The 17,003-nt window shown below is 42.7% G+C and overlaps 1 pseudogene across 1 annotated transcript; it reads left to right on the forward strand.

Annotated features, from left to right (window-relative positions):
* The first annotated feature begins 15,776 nt into the window (after positions 1-15,776).
* On the forward strand, positions 15,777-16,603 carry LOC309552652 (tigger transposable element-derived protein 1-like; annotated as a pseudogene). The gene has a single exon. The product of its transcript is annotated as a tigger transposable element-derived protein 1-like (transcript).
* The last annotated feature ends 400 nt before the right edge of the window (positions 16,604-17,003 follow it).

Raw genomic sequence — 17,003 nt, forward strand, 5'->3', positions numbered from 1 at the left:
ACAACTGGAACCTGCCTAAGTGTCTGTCTCCAACCTACCGTCGGGCAGACTTCCTTGTCCTATAGCGGACACTCAATAGTCCTTTTATAATAGCTTCACAGGGCAACACAGTCCTTTGTTTCTTTCACATCAACAGTTCGTCTTCTCACCTTTGAGACGTATTCACCCTTGGTTACCGTCCCGGGCACACATCACTCCGGGGGGTCTTCTCCCAGGCCCACACATCCTGTCGGGAGGCACACGCTGACTGTCCTCCTGCTCCCAGCCCACATGGCTTCAGGACACAGCTTCTGGAGGCAGCAAACAATAGGAATTTCTCTGAACAATTTATAGAGCCTTAACTCCCTCATTCTGAACAGGTGAAGGCCTTTCAACTTCCTGCTGGCTAGCTCTGTAGCCAACACCCTAAATTAATTAATGGACTTTCTAAATCAGGTGGAAATGTATCTCCTTCCTGTGACTACATTCCCAGATTTAGCTGACTTCCTGTTACAATATATATATATATATATATATATATATATATATATATATATATACCCCTATACAGAAGTTCAGATGTCATGCCTGCCTCCAAAGACGCCCAATAAACACCTGAAACAAAAACGACCAGGTGTGAAAGGAGGGTAACACCATCCCTGCGCTACTGAAATTCTAAGAAAAATTCTCTTTTTTTTTCTGGTTCTGGATATGCTACAGAGCTGAAATTTCACAGGTACACTTTTTAGACCCCCAGACACCAAATCCAAAGAAATCTCATTTTTTTTTTTCAATAATTTTTTCAATAATTGGCTCTCTATCAAAAACGACAATTTTTAAGAACTTTTTATGTGTGATTAGTGGTCCCTGGGGCATGACCCAGAACCCTAGGCACTTTTTAGGGGAATTTATTTGGTTTTAGGGCTTCAAAATTGTGTTTTATGATTATATATATATATATATATATATATATAGTTCGGTCACCCTGGCATAGCAGTCAGTTCATCCTATACTACATTACGGTCACCCTGACATGGAAGAGTTCGGTCACCCTGGCATAGCAGAGTCAGTTTACCCTAAACTACATTACGGTCACCCTGACATGGAAGTGTTCGGTCACCCTGGCATAGCAGTCAGTTCACTCTAAACTACATTACGGTCACCCTGTTATGGAAGAGTTCGGTCACCCTGGCATAGCAGAGTCAGTTCACCCTAAACTACATTACGGTCACCCTGACATGGAAGAGTGCGGTCACCCTAGCATAGCAGAGCCAGTTCACCCTAAACTACATTACGATCACCCTGACATGGAAGAGTTGGGTCACCCTGGCATAGCAGAGTCAGTTCACCCTAAACTGCATTATGGTCACCCTGACATGGAAGAGTTCGGTCACCCTGGTATAGCAGAGTCAGTTCACCCTAAACTACATTACGGTCACCCTGACACTTAACACTTTCCCTACAAAAACTAGATTATCGAATCTAACTATAGTGGTATATAGTACCCTAACTACACTGCATATCCCTTTCCTCACACTAATAATTTCAAAATGACACTGGAGCAGCAGGAGTAACAGAAATGCTTCCACTCTATTCCACAGCCTCTCTATTACAGTGCTAGAGATTTGGCGGGGCTATGTTATATACTGGGGGGCGTATTCACTCCTGATTGGCCTCTGGACCCCCTAGTCACTCCAATCGGCTTTTTCTGATGTTTCTGGGCCAATCAAGGGCTTTTAAAGCCCAGTTCCTGTCCCATGGCATTTTGGGCGGTTCTGGTGGCCGAATTCCGAACTTTTACCGCAAAAAGTTCAGAATTCGGCCGAATTTCGAACAGCCAATGTTCGGGTCGAACCGATGGTCAACCCAAACCGTTCGATCATCCCTACTCCCTACCCCCCTTTGCCCCTCATTAGATCTCCCTTGGGAACATGCATTACATTGTAATACGTTCCCAATGCAGAATTTTCTGACCCACTCCCCGTGGCAGAAATATTGAGAGAAATTTCCCCTTAGCTGACACTAGTTGAAAACAACTAAAACCCTAACCCCCTCCCCTGCAACCCTTACGTCCTACTCCTAACCTCCTCCCCACTTTCCCCTACCCACCATGAAGAATAGACAGAAACACAGATGTTGCATAAAGTGTACTTGTAGCGCACAAATTTATTTTTTTTAACTGTATGCTTAATATAACGTAACATAACATTACAAAACAAGGACCCCCCCCCCCCCACAGGAAAATGGGCAGACTGATAAGGCAACAGTAACCATTTTTCCTAACCAAGGTATGCAGAATATCCTCTTTGAACGCATTGAACTATGAGACAGATATAAAGATGGTGTTCAGAGTGCCAAACTTTGCCTGGACCAGGCCTGGTGCAGGCAGAGGTTGCCACTCTGAACACCATCTATAGGACCACACAGATGTGTGGCACCAGGGATAACATATTTTCTCTCCCTCAAGTCAGAGGAGAATGGGCAGACTGAGAGATAGGCACATTGAATTTGAGGTGCTACTCCAAAAAAAAAAAAAAAAAGAAACGTCATAGATTCTCAAATCTACAGGGTAAAGATGATATTGGGAAATGGATTTCATCGTTCATTCCCGTGGCAGGTGCAGTGGAAGAAGCAGGATGGGAGGATGTATTTGGTTGGCAAGGAAAATATCCAGAGGTAGATGATGACCTTGGGGAATTGTGCATGTAAGAAGGCTGGAATGGATGTGTGGATGTAGAAGATTGAGAGGGATGTGTGGAAAGGTGGGAGGTATCCTGGGAACTTGAGAGAACTGTGTTTGTGGGATAATGCTCATGGTGGTATGAGGATGGAGGAGGGGGATAAAAGCTGGGTGGGTAATGTGGGAAATATGTGTAGGGAGCAGGTGGGGGTGTGAATGTGTATGTTGGAGCATGAGGACTAGTGGTATTATGAGTTGTTGACGGGGCGGGTGGGAGTTGTGAGGGTGTTGTTTTAGGAATAAATGCTGCAACTGTGTTCAGCAAAGCTTGACGCATTTCTAACTGGCTTGACTCAGGGACTTGTGGAACAAATTAATTTAAACTTTTTAAAAATGCAATACTTGGGCTGTCCTCCATTCTTTGGGATAGGTTATCCATCAAATCTACCAGCCTATTAAATCGATCCTGCCCTCTGCCTTGAGTGGACCTTGGCACCGAATGGCACACCACTCCTGCCAGAGGGGTGACCACTTGAGCCGGAGGGGTGACTGATTGAGCCGGAGGGGTGACTGATTGAGCTGGAGGGATGACCACTTCAGCTGGAGGAGTGACTAATTCAGCCCGAGGGGTCAAGCTTTCGCCAGAAGATGCGACTGATTGGCTATCCAAATTTTCTGGCAGCATTTGAGGCATTGACTGGCTGGCTTCTCCATTAGGGCTCTCATATTCATCAGGAGCAGCAGCAGCTTCTGTTTCCCATGAACTTTGGGTACTGTAAAGATAAAAATAAACATGCTTTAGAATGTCTATATACTTTATATGTCATACTTACAAAGGAGCAAGACTTACCTGCTCATTTCCACAATTGGCCTTAAAAAATCTAACTCCTTCGCGTGGAGGTAATTAGGTGGTTCCTCGGCAGTCTGGCCACTTCGAAACTCCCTCAAGTGTCTACGAATCTGGTGTAAGCGTCTTTGATGCTTTTCCATTTTTTTTTAATGAGTAGTACTGCAAAACAATACAAAATCATTTTTTTTCTTTATTCCACAGGTATCTAGGTACCGGACAATCATTGGGCAGTTTGCCCTTTTCTTTCATGGTTGGAAAATCCACTGCGAGCTATATAATACATGACACATGCAGGGCATTGTGGGATGTGATGCACAATATGGTGATGGCAAAGCCTACGAAGGAGGAATGGCTTTCAATATCAACTTTGTTTTGGGAAAGGTGCAATTTTCCCAACTGTGTTGGAGCGGTAGATCGAAAACATATTTGCATTGTTCAACCGATTGCAAGTGGAAGCAAATACTTTAATTATAAGAAATATTTTTCTTTTGTCCTATTGGCAGTTGTGGATGCCAACTACTGCTTCCGATATGTTGATATTGGTTCCTATGGAAGTAGTTCAGACTCCAGCATCTTTGTCCACTCCACCTTAGGCCAGATGTTGCGTTCCAATGATCTGGACCTGCCTGCAAACTCTCCACTACCAGGAACCAATCACCCACCTGCACCCTATGTTTTCATTGGTGATGAAGCATTTGCGTTAGGAGAGCACATGCTAAGGCCCTACTCCAGTATAAATCTTAATGTTGAAAAGCGGGTATTCAATTACAGGCTGACTAGAGCAAGAAGAGTGGTGGAATGTGCCTTTGGCTTGCTTTCCAACAAATGGTGTATGTTGCACAGCGCAATTAATCTAAATATGCAGAATGCTATATGTGCAGTGAAGGCAGCTTGCATCTTGCACAATTTTGTAAGACAGCGGGATGGCGTTTGCTTTGAGGATGCCTTAATTCACCCTTTGCAGAGGGCTCAATGGAGTGGCAGCCGTGGGAGTACAAGTGGTGCCCATATTCGGGATGAGTTTGCCACTTTTTTCATGAATACTGGACAGGTTCCATGGCAACTGGAAGCCATTGAAAATTTCCAAGATGCCAATTTCAAATACATTTGCAAAAAAGGACTTCCAATAATATATTCCTGTATTGCTGTGCACAATAAAGTTTTTTTCCTCTAATTTTGCGTGTTTTTTTTTTTATATGTCATCTTAGTCTTTAGTTTTCAAATCAGTCTTTTTGACCATGCAATTTCTTTGCAGGTCGCAGACCTGCCCTGCGATTTCACATGCGTGGGGGTGCCACATATTCTGAATGGCACCTCACGCATGTAAAATTGTAGGTCTGGACCCACAGTGAACTCCAGTGGTTTTTCTTTTTGACCATGCGATTTCCTTGCAGGTCGCAGACCTGCCCTGCGATTTCACATGCGTGGGGGTGCCACATATTCTGAATGGCACCTCACACATGTAAAATTATAGGTCTGGACCCACAGTGAACTCCTGTGGTTTTTCTTTTTGACCATGCAATTTCCTTGCAGGTTCGCAGACCTGCCCTGCAATTTCAAATGCGTGGGGGTGCCACATATTCTGAATGGCACCTCACGCATGTAAAATTATAGGTCTGGACCCACAGTGAACTCCCGTGGTTTTTCTTTTTGACCATGCAATTTCCTTGCAGGTCGCAGACCTGCCCTGCGATTTCACATGCGTGGGGGTGCCACATATTCTGAATGGCACCTCACGCATTTAAAATTGTAGGTCTGGACCCACAGTGAACTCCTGTGTTTTTTCTTTTTGACCATGCAATTTCTTTACAGGTCGCAGACCTGCCCTGCGATTTCACATGCGTGGGGGGGGGGGGGGCATGTGAAAAAAGTTCAACTCAGAACAGTGCAGTACAGGAAGTAGAACAACAAAAAAAATACATGACATGTGAGCAGACAGCTAGGAAAAACATGGGTGCAGAAGACCTAGAAAACTTACCTTTATCATTCCTCTGGGTTTGCGTCAAATTGCACCACCCGAGAACCATTTGGGATGTGATCTCCTCCCACGCTCTAGCTTTGATGTTTCTGTTTTTATATTTGGGGTCATAAATACAGGGGAACGTGAGACCGTAAAGACTTCCGGGTTGGAGGAGCGCTGGCGTTCGGCAGTGCTCATCGCCCCGCTGTTTGTTATCATCTGTGTTGAGCGATTGATACATGGAGATTCTAGTAAGTGCAACTTTGTAAGAATAAATTGGTATGTTCAAACTTACTGCACCATAAGAGTCTCTTTTGCTCTATTTATGTCCGCCACGAGATCCGGGTTTCATTCTGAGAGCTCACCTTAGGAACATGTACCTTGGAGCTGAGGAGTGGAGGATCGTTTATTGAACAGATCTTAATGTCTATGTGACCCCCTATAATCAAGGGGTCATATATCTCCGGTAAGGAGTACCTTGCTTGAGCACTGGGTGGAATTGTGGAGGTGAAGGCTTTTCTACACCACTATCAAGTCTTTGCTTTACATAGTGTTACCAATGCTATATGGACTTTGGGTTCTGTTGCTGCATATGGACTATACACTTTTGATATTGAGCTTTGATTGAAAATCTCCACATCTATATATTATGATTTTTATAATTTATGTCAAATTTATTTAATATTTGCACAAGCACTTTATCACATGTTGAGCGCAACATTTTTGGCTTGTTTACATTAGCCGCCTGCTTTTCTCCCTCTCCACCGACGATCGCCGAGTGACCGGCGGACATCGGGTCCGCCGGTCACATGCACGGACTTCCGAGGGAACGAGCCGGGGCGCGCTCACCCGCTATTGGCTCACAAACTAGTGACAGGCAAGTGACGTACCGGTATGTCACTTTGCCTGGCCGGGGCTGACCGTCGCAGTATATGTACTTGCGGCGGTCGGCAAACGGTTAAAAAAGGAGTGGAGGATCCTCAGGAAAAGCAAAATATGGATATTTCTGCGAAATGGTCAGTACCTGAGGGTTCAGTGAAGCAATGCATTACTTCTCCTTTGTGTACAAAAAACAGTGAGGTGTATAAAGGAAAAGTAACTCTGAATATGAGCGGCATTTCCGAACTCACGGCTAAAGAAAGTATGCCTTGCTTACCTTCTCCGCTGTGTTTTTTTTTTTTTTTTTATCAACTGGGTTGCAGGAAAAAATCTAGAATGAAGAATTTTTAGATTTATTGTCATTGCTCCTGTCCAGCAAGGAATTTTTGTGGCATGACAAAGACAGAAGAAGGCCTGTTGCCAAGTTGTTTAATAATTGGCTACAGGCTTTCTGTAGTTATGCTAGCGTTACGTGTGAAAAATACCCAGGTAAGAGTTCAGGTTTGTTTCACCATATTGAGATCATTCTCAAGGCTTACAAAATCTTCAGAGGTTTGGGTGGTTCACATATGATGAATCATTCAGACAAATGTTAGTGGTTCATAAAGATCTTACATGGGGAAGTAAAAGATGTGGGTCTATGGCTTAATTTACTGATACCACAAAGGCCTCCTATAGCGAGTGTCATGGTTACATCAGGTTATAAAAAGGGCGTTTGCTTTCCTTTTAATAATTCACAATGTAAATGGGCAGATAACTGTCGGTATAAGCTTTTTTTTGTGCGGGGCCTCATGGAGTGGCTAAGTGCTTTAATAAAATGTCTTCTGGAATGCAAAGGATAAACAGATAGTCATTTCTTAAAGGCCAAAACACCGATGAACCTTCCAAACATGCTACCATGGCTGCTCAAATAGCCAGAGCGTCAGATGGCCAGCATGCTTTATGAAGGTTTTGAAAAAGGTTTTATGTTACCAGTTTTCAATGGGGAAGGTTGTTCAGGAGTCAAAAATCTAAATTCAGTCAAAAGGTTGTCATTTATCTTAGAGGAAAAAATTAATAAAGAATTGTTAGCAGGAAGGGTGGCAGGGCCTTTTAAAACTCCATCTTTTAATAACTTAGAGTTTCTCCATTAGGTATTCTACCCAAGAAAGAGCCTAATGAGTTTGGGCTTATACACAATTTATTGTTTCCTTACGGTAAATCTCTAAATGATCAGAGAGATATGGAAACTTTTTGGTTGAGTATGCATCTCTTGAAAAAGCCATTTGCCTATTGAGAGAAATAGGTAACCGTTCATTATTGGGGAAAGCGGATATAAAATCGGCTTTCAGGTTGTTGCCTATTCATCAGAGTAGTTTTAATTCACTAGGTTTCAAATTTAATGGTGTATACTACGTTGATGGGGGTTCCCTGTCATGTTTCGTATTTAGAAGCCTTTTCGACTTTTGTGTCTTTCACGGCATCAGCATTTATTTTACACTATTTGGATGATTTTTTATTTCTAGGACCAGCTGATTCAAGCCAGAGTCTAGGTTTATTACATTCTTTTATGGAATTGTGCGAATGTTTTGGTATCCCATTGGCTAACAAAAAGACTGTTTATCCCATAGAGTGTTTGGAATTTTTACACAAGGCATATGGAGTTCAGGCTTCCTAGGGAAAAAATAGATAGAATTTCTAACATCATTATTATTTTAATTAGAAGAAAGAAAGTTATTGAAAGAAATGCAAAAATTGTTGGGCTATTTAGCATTTGCTACAAGGGTATTGCCAGTTGGCAGAATATATTCTAGGAGAATGTATTTGGCAATTCCAAGTAAAAAAATCAATATTCGCATATTAGATTGATGCAAGACATGCGTGAGGATATATTGATATGGACTCTATTGGATTTGCTGCAGTATGAAAAAACAGTTGGTGTGCTGAAAAATGGCCTGAGCATTGGAAAGAAGGAGAATTTTTTAAAAAAATATACTTTTATAGGAAATTTTTCCTATAGTGGTAGCATTAGAGATCTGGGGAGGTAATTTTCGTAACAGGCGTCTTTTGTTCAGCACTGATAAGAAAGATGTGCTGTTTGCGAAAAAATTGCTTAACGTCCAGATCCACCCCTGTGATTAAGTTAACCACTTTAGCATCAGCTGCCGCAGATGTACTGCGGCAGACTGACGCTCCCAGGCAAAAGCCTGTACATGTTCGGTGCTCGCCTGGGAGGAGCTAGGGGGCGACCGCGCGGCGCCGGAGGCGTGCTCCCGCCCCCGCTCATCAACGGGGAAGCTAGTGTGTGTGGCAGGCGGCTCCGATGGCCGCCGGGCACTCATGATCTCCCGCTCACTGAAGTTATCACAGCTGTCATGTGATCCTGCTATATAGGATCACATGTCTCTGTGATGACTTCACAAGCCAAGCCCCCTCAGTTGGAATCACGCCCCCTCAGTTGGAATCACGCCCCTAGGTAGAGATGTCCCGAACTAATCGCCGGCGAACATCGCTTGTTCGCGTTCGCCGTGGTGGGCGAACATATGCGATGTTCGGTCTGCCCCCTATACATCATCATTGAGCAAACTTTGACCCTGTACCTCACAGTCAGCAGACACATTCCAGCCAATCAGCATACCCTCCCTCCCAGACCCTCCCACCTCCTATAAAAAAGCAAGGACAGCATCCATCTAATGCCCCGTACACACGTGCAGATTATCTGAAGACTTTTGTCTGCAGACTTACCAAAACCATATAATATGAGGTCAAACCTAAACACTTTCAATTTGTATGCAATCCGGCAGGCCCTTGCACTACCTAGAAAAGGTAAGTCTGCAGACAAAAGTCTTCAGATAATCTGCACGTGTGTATGGGGCATTCGATTCATTCTGAAGCTGCAGTGTTAGTTAGAGCAGGGAGAGTGCTGCTGCTGCTGCTGAATTAATAGGGAAATTGTTAGCTAGGCTAGTGTTCTGTGTCCACTCCTGCTGTAAGGACAGCGTCCTGACAGCACCCCAAAAAGCCCTTTTTAGGGCTGGTACATCAGTCTGCTTTTTTTTAATATATATATATATATATATATATATATATATATATATATATATATATATATATATTGAAGTTGCCTGCCCATGTGTGAGAGGCCACAGACCCACAGACTGTACTGTGTGCACACCACTCATATCGGGTGGCACAGCACCTTGCAGATAAAAAAGTCATTTAATTTTTCTCTGTAATATAATTGCAGTTGCCTGCCAGTTAGTGTCAGGTCCACAGAATGTACTGTGCCCACTGCCCAACACTCATATAGGGTGGCACAGCACCTTGCAGATAAAAAAATAATTTCTTTTTTCCTCTGTAATATTATTGCAGTTGCCTGCCAGTGAGTGTCAGGTCCACAGACTGTACTGTGCCCACTGCCCACCATTCTTATAGGGTGGCACAGCACCTTGCATATAAAAAAGTTATTTAATTTTTCTCTGTAATATAATTGCAGTTGCCTGCCAGTGAGTGTCAGGTCCACAGACTGTACTGTGCCCACTGCCCACCATTCATATAGGGTGGCACAGCACCTTGCAGATAAAAAAAGTTATTCAGTTTTTTCTCTGTAATATAATTGCAGTTACCTGCCAGTGAGTGTCAGGACCACAGACTGTACTGTGCCCACTGCCCACCATTCATATAGGGTGGCACAGCACCTTGCAGATAAAAAAGTTATTTAATATTTCCTCTGTAATATAATTGCAGTTGCCTGCCAGTGAGTGTCAGCTTCCACAGACCGTACTGTGCCCACTGACCAACACTCATATAGGGTGGCACAGCACCTTGCAGATAAAAAAATAATTTCTTTTTTCCTCTGTAATATAATTGCAGTTGCCTGCCAGTGAGTGTCAGGCCCACAGACTGTACTGTGCCCACTGCCAAAAACTCATATAGGGTGGCACAGCACCTTGCAGATAAAAAATAATTTATTTTTTCCTCTGTAATATAATTGCAGTTGCCTGCCAGTGAGTGTCAGGCCCACAGACTGTACTGTGCCCACTGCCCACCACTCATATAGGGTGGCACAGAACCTTGCAGATAAAAAATTAATTTAATTTTTCCTATAATAAAAAATAAAATTCATCTAGAAAAAACAGGAACTGGCTTTTTCATTCGAATTTCAGTAGCGCAGGGATGGTGATAACCTCTTACCAAATAAATAGGATGATAACATACCAAAATATATGAATCAGATGTGATAAATATATGCATAAAATCATAAATACATAAAATACATAAAAGCATGAAATCACATCAAAAGTGCATAGAGCAATGAAAGTGCAAACATGAAGGATCACAGGTGCGACTTATGGGGACCACCCTTGCTTGCCACCACCACACAGTGGCGGGAGAAGTATCTGAAATTCAGACTCACCAGACGCCTATGCCTAACCACTCTCATGGACTATAGTGCACTATAAATTTACCAGGAAATCTTCCAGAGGAGTCTTTGCAGCACAAATCAGAGATCTGGAGGAAACCTGATTTTACTATATGTTGTTGTTGAATGAAAGAAGAGGAGGGATGATGGCGCTGCCTATAGAGGGTAACTTAATATAAAGTGCAACAAAAAAATGCTAGTAATGTATCTTCAATTTGCAAAGATATAAAGTGACTAATGCATATAAATAGTATTAAACCAGTGATGCAAAGTGATAAGTATCAAAACAAAGTTAGCAATCAACAGTATAGATATTATTACTAGCAACAAATAATGTAGATATCAAGGTGCAATTTGTTAAGGTGCTAATCTAGAAAGATTATAAAGTGGCTGGTGCATATAAATAATATTAAACCATGTGATACAATGTGGTGAATATCAAACGAAATTAGAGATAAAAAATAAATAGCAGCCAGCAAATATTTTAAAGTTAGTGCAATTTATAAAGTGCTTATCAAAAAAGTGCTATAGTGTATATAAAAACCCCAACTCTACCATATAATATGGTGTAGGGGTAATATAAAGTGCCAACAGCAAATGGTAATCAATATGCACACCAAAGAAAGTCCAATCTAGGTAAACAGTCTCTATGTCACATGCAGTGACCACAAGCAGGTGTAAAATTCCAAATCAATATAGGTGACAACACTCTGGTGATGATTTATAAGGAGTGACCCCGTGGTGGGCGGTGAGGTGCTGGGTGATCCTTCTGGTAGAAAAACACACTTACCAGAAACACCCACCCCACACAGGGGTATATAGCGTGTGTGTAAAATATATCCAGCGACCCAGCGATTTCCACTTGTTCCTGGATAAGGGCGTCCTTCAGGAAGCCTGGACGATCATATGAGCAGAATCAAGCAAGCATGTAATGGATAGGAGCGCTGTGCGGTCCAAGCCTCGATCTCAAATGGTGAAAACCGGAAGTGACGCGACACGCTGTACGCGTTTCGTAGTAGATACGTCATCAGCAGCCTTGCTAGAATTTTGCCTGATTTGTCACCCTGCTCGTAATATATGGATTTTTGCAAGAAGAGGATGCGTTTAGTATTCGAATCCAAGAGGGACTGCAGGTCCCTCCTGGATTGATTCATTTCCTCCTCTACTTGTTTAGCTAGGGAATGTTTGTGTTTTGTCTCAAGTTTTCCGATCCTGGCTATCAGTTTAGCCCTTATTTCTGCACTTTCCCGTTTTTTTGGAGCGCCGATGCGGATGAGCTCACCTCTGCTTACTGTTTTATGCGATTCCCAAATTGTGAGCGGAGAAATCTCTTGTGAGGTATTCTCTGTAAAATAATTATTTAATACGGATTGAATGTGAGTTTGGGTGGGAAGGTTAAGCAGCAAAGATGGGTTGAGTCTCCATGAGCGATCGCATCTACGCACTGGAGAGAACCGCAGATGGAGAGAAGTCAGCGCATGATCAGTTATAGTAATTAATCCTATCTCCGCTTTCACCACATCTGCCAGATCTCTTTGGGAAATAAAAATGTTATCGATCCTATTGTAACGATTATGAGGGGCGGAGAAAAAAGTAAAATCTTTCGTAGAAGGATGCAATGTCCTCCATGTGTCTATAAGCGTGAGAGATTGTAGTGATAGTTTAATTTTCTTAAGGACCGCGTAAGAGATGCTAGAGTGTCCCGTGGAGGTATCACATAGGGGATTAAAAGGTATGTTAAAATCTCCACCTAAAATGATGCACCCCTTTGCGAAACTTTTCAAATCAGAAATCATTTGGTTGCAGAAGGTCAGGTGGGCTCGATTAGGGAAGTATACATTTGCAAGGGTAATTGGTTTATTTGCCAGGGTACCAGAAACATAAATATATCTGCCATCTGGGTTGGCTAATTGTTTTTCAAAGACAAAAGGGGTATCTTTGTGAAGCAGAATAGCAACACCCTTCGTCTTTGCTTGATTATTTGAGGCATAATAAGCTGTCGGAAAATGTGTTTTCTGCAAGAATACTACTTGGGGTTTACATTTTTTAAGTTCATATAGGATTTTTTTCCTTTTTTTCGGGTATGTTTAAGCCGTTAATGTTATGCGAGATCAGAAATGGAGTCTTACCTAGATGTGAGTACACCATGGTGTACAGATGAAGACCCCCGATCGGTCAGAGCTCACACCTAGAAAAGCTCAAAATAAAAAATGTAGTTAAGCAAAAATCAAATGAATATGTGGGATGTGGGGGAGGGAGGGGGCAGAGGGGAAGGAGGCAACACACGAGGAGAGCAGGAGGTAAGAAGTGAAAAGAGAAAGGTAAAGGAAGAAAGAAAAGAAAGGTAGAGAGAATACTCTCAGTGAAGCGAGGTCGGATGGTTCGGAGTATCGAGCCAGACGAGATCACTATAAAGTCGGATATATTACTTTAGAGAAACGGTAGTATAAACTAATAACAATCCTTTCGAGGTAGTGGAAAGCGTCACAAGAGAACTGTCTCTAAAGTGATAAGGCTATGTAAGTCAATCATTACGAGTCCAGTTCACATCTGGTCTCCAGCAAAGGGGTAATCTAGAACACAGTAACATTAGAACAGGCAACAAAGTAAGAGCATGGATACCTCCTAACCTAGAGGAGTTAAAAGTGTGGACCTATATTAGCGTGAGGTTCACTCATCAATCCCTTACTGCACTGAATCCCCCCCCCCCCCCCGGCAAAACATGGGGGAGGGGTGCCAGAGCAGCACGTATATGCCACCAGGGGGTTATCACTGAATATTTCTTATATACCATATACAGTTGGAAGTCGTCTTTTGAAATACATATGTAAACCAGAGAAGCATGACCCCGAACTCAGAGATCAAGAACTAACTTTTGTGGACATGGTCCTAGATAACGCTTATGCCACAGATGCCTTTAATTCAACAACCTATTAGACTAATCATGATAGAACATGGTGATATGGGATCGTATCTAAAATAACATTAGATGTGAAGAATTAATACATCCCAAATGAGTCCAATATCACATGCATCTAATCTCTGCTTTTCCATGAGGAGCAGATCCCCTCATGAGAAGATTTTCAATAGGATAGAGAAGTAGTCATATATAGAAAGTCTACTATCCAAGCATACGTCAGAAGGTGTGTGTAAGGCATATAAGGAAGTATTTAAAAATTCAATAGGGGTCAGCAAGGAGAATCCAAATGTTTGATGTTATGGTATTACGTGGACTTTGTTGCCATCTAGTGGCCAAAAGGATGAACTTGAATTAGACAAACAAGTTATATGAATGGAAAGGAGGTATCAAACATCAGAAATGAGCAATATGCAAAAAAAAAAGAAAGAAAGAAAAAATATGCTTCATAATAATATATGCGATCCATTGAAAAAATCGGTGGGCATAGAGAAGAGTAGAAACCTACAGCTATTGAATGTGATCATGGACGGTCTCTAGATTTAGGGGTTCTGAGCGTTTTGGGTGAGGTTCCAAACAAAGAGTTAAGTTCGCGTTTCCTCTGTTGTTTTCCCTTCTTGTAGTGGGGAGAGCGAGAGGTAGAGGCCTCACTGCCTTCCAGGTGAGCATCTTGGGGCAGAGGGATCAGGAACTCCGCATACCAATATGGAAGTTCTATGTCCTCCAAATGCAGGTTTGCACAAAAATCCAGGAGGTCTGCTGGCGTGCGCAGTAAGTGTTGCTTGCCTCCAAATGTGGCTTGTAAAGCAAAGGGAAATTTCCACCTTTATTGAATATTTATAATTCTGAGAACTTCCAATAGGGGTTTAAGGGCCCTCCTGTTGTTTAAGGTGATGGGGGAGAGGTCCTGAAAAAGCTGTATAGGTTGTTCATTGAAAAGGATACGGTCATTCTGTCTGCTAGAATTTCCTCCTTCAATGGGTGGCTAGAGAGGCAACATATGATGTCCCTAGGGGGTGCATCATCCGGGGCTTTGGGACGCAGTGCCCTATGTGCCCTCTCAAAATCTATAGGCGATTCCTCAGGGCATTCAAGGAGGCTGTTAAATACAGACTGCAGGGCTGGTTTGATCTCTTCCCTTCCAACTGACTCTGGGACCCCTCTCACACGGATGTTATTCCTGCGGCCTCTGTTGTCTAAGTCCTCAATCTGCCTATTCATATTTATGAGATGGGAAGAGTGTGTCAGGGCAACATCCTCCAACTTCCTGATGGCCTTGTCCCTGTGTCTTCCCGCTTTCTCCACTGCAGACATTTGATCTGAGAGCCTTGTTATATCTGCCTTGAGATCAATAATGGCAGTTGCAAAAGAGTTTTTAATGTCTGCAGCGATGGCAGTCATGGCTTTGTATGTCAGGGGGTGATCTAAGGGGTCAGGATCACCTACCGTGTCCTCGGTGTCCGCCACAGAGTCAGTGTCATAGTCTCTCTCTTCTTCCTGCGGCGCCGCCCGCGCCATCTTGAGGCCTTGTGATCCCTTCTTGCCGGAGTGCTGGGACCCGAAGAAATTCTTGTGGATCCACTCGGGTCGGACCACGGGGTGTTGGTAATGCTTCCCTGCTTGTTTATTTTGCCCATATTAGTGCTCGATGGAGCCCGTTTGTGCCTTGGAGACCCGATGTGCTGAGGAGCTCTTGCTTCAAGCGGCCATCTCGCTTGCGTGCCAAGCCACGCCCCTGAAGATTGTTTTGACACCTGCTTTGTTCCAGAGGTGAAAGCCTATTGCAAGGACAACAGTGTCCCTTTCCACATTTTGCTGCTTGTAGATAATGCCCCTGGACACCCTTGAACGCTAGATGTGCTGAACCCTAACATTCGAGTGCAATTCCTACCACCAAATACCACCTCACTACTACAGCCAATGGATCAATGTGTCATAGGTGCCTTCAAGTTGAACTATTTGAAAAGAACATTCAGTAAGTGTGTTGCAGCAATAGACAAAGAAGAAGGTGGTGGTAAAGAAGTCCTATCCAAATTCTGGAAAAGCTATAACATCTTGGATTGCATTAAAACCATAAGAGATGCTTGGAATGACATAAAGGGAACCACAATGAAAAGGGCCTGGAAAAAAATCATGCCCACAGTTAGTTGATGATTCTGAAGGCTTTGAAGAACATGTAGCTAATGTTACTGAAAATATTGTAGAGATGGCAAGGCAGTTAGAGCTGGAAGTGGAGCCAGAAGATGTTGCTGAACTGCTTGAGTCCCACACTGAGCCCCTCAGCAATGAAGATCTTCAAGAACTTGAAGAGGAGCGAGAAGATGTGCAGGATGCGGTTGAGATCATTGAACAGCCTGACGGCTTAACTACAAAAATTCTCTTTGAAGCTTTTCGCCATCTTGATAGCGCCATGGCTCTTTTTGAAAAGCATGATTTGAAAAGCATGATAGAGATTTTGAAAGCAGTTCCAAAGTCAATGCTAACATTTCAGGGGCTTATACCTGCTACAAAGAAATCTACAGGGAAAAGAAGAGAGCCTAACTTCAAACCTCCATAGACAGTTACTTTTTTAAAGTCAGCACGAAGACCATCCACATTGACTGACAGTCATTTTGATCCTAGATCATCATCAACTGACAGTCCATTTTCAGCTCTGTCATCCCCATCAAGTCCTGCATATACTCTGATTGATATTTGTAATACACCCAGTTTTCCAGCAAGACAGTGTCTCGCCATTGAAGACTTGTGAAACAGAAGATTCCTGTATGCCTGCCAGTCCATTTTCAGCTCTGGCATCATCATCATCAAGTCCTGCTCCTACTCTGATTCCTATTTGTAGTACACCCAATTCTCCAGCAAGAAAGTGTCTCACCTTTGAAGACTTGACTTGTGAAACAGAAGATACCTGTATGCCTTCATCCGTCCTACTACATTAAATTCTCTCAGCTTCTCTGGCCTTGCGACAACAATCAAGATAGGGTAAGCTTACAATTTGTCTTTTAATATTATGTTTATTTTAGTTATCAATGCATTATTTATGTCAGTTATGCCTCTAAATGACTATTGGAATGCAGTACATGCATTGAGAAGTGAAAAAAGGTATTGCTTCACTTTTAAGTACATTTTCTTTTTACATATATGGTCCGGTCCTATTGTGTACTTAAAAGTGGGGTATGCCTGTATCTGATAAAATTGTTCAACCTCACAAGAATGCCCATATCAACATTTGACTATATATTGGACGAGCTACCTCCACATGGCTGCAGTAAATAAACACTAACATGAGAAGGTGTGTAACTCCACATGAATGTTTTTTACTGACCTTGAGGTAAGTCA

The sequence above is a fragment of the Pelophylax lessonae genome (assembly GCF_965119305.1).
Source record: "Pelophylax lessonae genome assembly, chromosome: 4".
NCBI lineage: Eukaryota > Metazoa > Chordata > Amphibia > Anura > Ranidae > Pelophylax > Pelophylax lessonae.